Genomic DNA, 4,762 nt, shown 5'->3' with positions numbered 1-4,762 from the left:
TTATACTACTTCCTTTTCCATCTCTGTAACTTTTCATGTTGTTTTCTCCTCTTAAAACCATTCTCAGCAATTTTTAATTCTTTAATTTCTGACCACTCTTTTAGCCCAGTTGTTAATATCCTTCATTTAGCCTTTGCTACTTATCCCTTGTCAAAAATAATGATTACTAATGTTTATTGGATAACTGCATTATTGCTATAATACCATGTAGGTGTTGATTTAAAAAAAAACTTTTTAAAAAACAAGTTTTCTACATAAATGCTAACAAAAATAGTAAAAACATAGGCAATATAAGGTTGGGACAGACCATTCAAAACCTATAGAATTTTGTAGCCATAATCTCAACAGTAAGAAAAACAATCCTAATCAAAATATTAGTATATTTAAGTTCCATTAGCATATACAATTTAAAATAATCTATCATTCACATCCTTATACCTTGGGACTCATACTATCTCTTTCAAGATATTGGGCCTTTCAGAAATTTGCTTTTAATAGGTATTGATTTTGTCTATGTTAAAAATATGATCCAAGGGGAACCTGTTACACCCCCCCCAAAAAAAAAGCAGTTAACTTCCAGATCCCTAGATACTTTAACATAGCGTAAAATATATTGGTTTTTGAAGACCCTATTGGCAGGAAAGGAAGGTATTTCTATGAGATATTTAGCTCTTTCTTAATGTCTTTATATAATACTAAAGCTTTATCTTTAATTCCAATAAAGCTTGTTCCTATCAGCTTCAAAAAACTAAAATGCTGAATAAAATTGTGTAACACAATTTCAAATTTATTCTGACAGCATTACATTTTTACCAATTTTATGTGAGCTAATTTGTAGTAAATAAACATACCTTGTAGCAGAACAGGGTATATTTATCATAGGCCAAACTACTATCCCTATTTTATAGATGAGAAACTTGATACACAGATATTGATTAACTTGCTCAAGGTTACACAGCAAAAAGTAGCTCACCAGGATTTGGACATCTGTGTTATGGTTCTAGGTTCCTTATTCTTAATTGCTATACAATATCACTACTCTGAAAAAGAACTTGCTTTTGATTTGACTCCTGTAATGCTGATCTGTACCTTTCTGGTACTTACCACATTCTGTCTTATATTCATTTATCCTTTGTCAAACCACATAACATATTATATTTGGTTCAGAAAAATACAGTAACTAAAGTTTTGAACTCTTGCCCTGGCTGGGTAGCTCAGTTGGTTAGAGCATCATCCCAATGCACCAAGATTGCAGGTTCAATCTCTGGTCAGGGCACATACAAGAAGTAACCAATGATTGCATAAATAAGTGGAACAACAAATTGATTTTCTCTCTCTCTCCTTCCCTCCCTCCCTTCCTCTCCCTTCCTCTTTCCCTCCCTTCTTTCCTCTCTCTCTCCCTTCTTTTCTCCCTAAAAAAATAAATAAAATATTTTAAAAATAAAGTTTTGATCTCTGTAATATCATTTGCTGTGTGACCTTTAGTGATTTGCTTACAATTTCTGTGTCTTAATGCTCTTTCTGTAAAGAGACAAATTTAGGTTGTCATCTCCAGGTTCTCTCAGCTCTTAAAATTTGTTTGGATTTCATACTCATATTCACATACATTAACATTTGGCACTTTTTGTGGGCTTATATGGCATTAGTGTCCTGTTCCAAATTCCACTGCAAGGTTATTTCTTGCTATGTTTACATGATTAAAAGCTCCTACAGTGTTCCCAAATCTTATGATGCATTTCTTTTTATATCAGTGTATTTTCAGTTCTTTGACTTTATTACTGAGTTTAGTTCAACAAACATTTATTGAACTCCTACTATGTATTCGGAATAAGGAGCAAAAATAAAAACCATATAATTTCTCCCCATGAGATGCTGACAATTAAATTAGTGGTTGATTTGTAAAAACTTGGCTAGTGCTTAGTAACAAGAAATATGTTTTTCTTTTAAAAATGTTCTCTGTGTCTCTTCACTTATTATGAATATCATTAGATGCAAATTAATTTCCAAGTGTCTCTTTTAAGTATGTTTTTGATTACTGATTATATTACATGTCTCTTAAGATTCAAAAACTAACCTTGTAACAACATTTTAAGAAAAAATCATTTTCCTCTTTTGTAGTACAGTGTATTTATTAGTTAACATAATACATTTAAAGCAAACAGGAAACTAAGGGGGTGATTGGATAAAGAAGGTGAAGGGATTAGCTGAAAAACATATATGCATATCCCATGGATGCAGACAATAGGTGGAGGCCAAAAGAGGGGGAGGAGGGTGTAGGTGGAGTTGGGCAAATGGGGGGAGGGATGGGGTAAGTCTGCAATAATGTCAACATTAAAACTTTTTAATAAAAAATAAAATAAAGCAAAAAGGAAAAAAGAGCTTTCTTTAAAATTCTTACCCATTTTTAAAAGGAAAACTTTGTCACTGAAATTTTTGTTATGAATGAAAATTATAACTTGTAGTCTTCAAATTGTATTGCTAATATAAGAGAAAAATGTATATGCCTATATTTGTGGTTAGATATCTATTTTATATATGATATAGTAATATTATAAATATATAATATTCAGCTATATTATAAAATATGTGATTAATGCATAATAAATATACAATGTAATATATATATATATTCAGTATATATTTATATATGGTACACTAAATAGGATTCACAGCACTTTATTTTTAGCCTTAACATGATTTAACTTTTTATCAAATAAAATTAGACTTCAGAGTTTGTTTTCAAATGATTTCTTGATTATGTTGGTTTGCCACTATAATTTTAATTGCTAAAGTAAAAAGTGAAAGACCCTCTCCCAGGGGTAGTCACTGTTAACCATTTAATACATATCTTTTCTGACTTTTTCCAATTCATGCACTGACCTAACATTTAATTTCAAACCATGCCATTTGTTTCAACGTGGGGTAACCTAGAAAAATAATGAAAGAGTAAAAAGATTCCATTGTATCAAGCTGAAATAAAATAAAATATAGCCCACTCTAACATTAAAAAGTGTTATTTCTTTCTTGTATTCACCTGTATTGTTTTAAGTATTAAACCTTACAGTAGTAAAGACCTTGTGTTGCTATTCTCAGTTCTGCCACTATCTTTTAGTGAGTGACTTCACTTTTTTCAAAAGTGTTAAAATAATTGTTTAAATAGCCCCTTCTGAGATTTATTTGTCAAAGCTATAACCTGTCAATTTTAATTTCAGCTGATTAAAGGGTATTTTTACCTATCAAATTATGTCTAATCAATTAACACTTGGATTTTTTTTAGAAACCCTGCCAAGAACATAAAATATATTATTAAATCACTATAACTATCAAAGTCAACAAATATAATTAAATTCAACTGTCATTATGCTAAATAGGTGAGGATGATTTTAACAACTGAGTTGAAAGTTAGTACAGTACTAGCTAATGTCAATAGCAGGAAAGAATCAACAGACTTATGAATTATTTTTTATAATAGTTAAGTTTGTGTAAGTCTTAATTGAAATACTCTAATGAATAACATGGGTACTCACTCATCAAAGCAAATGGACTTGAATTCCCAAAGGTATCTTTGAATTTTACCCCTCAGTTTTCACAGTAGGGACCCTACCAACATTTTTAAGGCCTTTCCTAAAGAATGAATATCCTTCACAAATAATATGTAGATTCATTAAGTTTGTGATAATTTTCATATTCTGAAGACAGATACTAATAAGCATTATTTTGTGGTTCCTATATATTAAACACTTTATTCACATTATTTCAGTCAATTTGCATAACGACCATGTGAGGAAGGTATTAATAGTACCCCTATTTTACAAATGAGGAAACAGACTTAAAAAGCTTAACTTGCCAAAGGTACACAGCTTACAAATGTCAGAGTCAGGATTCAAAACCACTGGGTCCAAATACTATGCTATTACTCTTTATACTTAACTGCTGCTCAGACAGTAGAATAGTTGATCACAAAATATAACACAGAGCAACTGTTGCTCTCTGATTGACCTTATTTGTAAGTGAAGTAGGTTCACCAACAAAAGTGTCTCTGCTAATCCTATTAAGTATGTATTTGTTTACATAATCAGCACACTCTTTTAATGTTAAACCCTTCTTTTAAAATGTTCTTAGAATCCATAACACTATGATACATGTATCAGATCATGTTTTGTGACATGAAAGAAATCACAGCTGTGGTAGAATTGGCATTATGGAAGACTAAGGGAAATAGGAAGTTAATATTGGAAAAAGTGAATAGAAAAAGGAATCAGAAAGTATATAAGACAAATATTATCTGCTTCATAATATTGTCCTTTACTAGTTTGAGTGCTATTAATTTTGATATGAACTGACCTTCTTAGTGTTAAGTTCAAAACCTTTCATATAATCTTAGATACTAATATCTTAAACTCAGCTTAAATTGTAGTACAAATGGTCTAATCTAACTCTGTGCCTTCTAGTTGAATTTTCATACACACAAATGTCCCATTTTTGACAAATCTTCTTTCCATTTATATCTATTTTTTTAAAGTGTACTAATATTTCATTTTTCCAGGAACTGAAGAGAATTTAAGATGATCCAATATATTTATACACTAGAGGCCTGGTGCATGAAATTTATGCACTGGGAGGGGGCGGGACCCTCAGCCCGGCCTGTGTCCTCTCACAGCCTGGAAGCCCTCAGGGGATGTCCCACTGATGGTTTAGTCCCACTCCCCATGGGGAGTGGGCCTAAGCTGGCAGTCGGACATCCTTAGCGCTGCCGTGGAGG

The 4,762-nt window shown here is 31.6% G+C and overlaps 1 long non-coding RNA gene across 1 annotated transcript in view; it reads right to left on the bottom strand.

Moving 5' to 3' along the window:
* Positions 1-497: 497 nt before the first annotated feature.
* Positions 498-4,762, bottom strand: part of LOC106727307 — a 20,164-nt gene continuing 15,899 nt past the window's right edge. The window contains exon 3 of the long non-coding RNA XR_001363478.1: positions 498-511. This is a non-coding gene — a long non-coding RNA (uncharacterized LOC106727307). The remainder of the gene's footprint in view (positions 512-4,762) is intronic.

This window comes from Myotis brandtii, unplaced genomic scaffold (genome assembly GCF_000412655.1).
Source record: "Myotis brandtii unplaced genomic scaffold, ASM41265v1 scaffold40, whole genome shotgun sequence".
NCBI classification, from domain to species: domain Eukaryota; kingdom Metazoa; phylum Chordata; class Mammalia; order Chiroptera; family Vespertilionidae; genus Myotis; species Myotis brandtii.
This window is presented reverse-complemented; position numbering and strand designations above follow the sequence as displayed.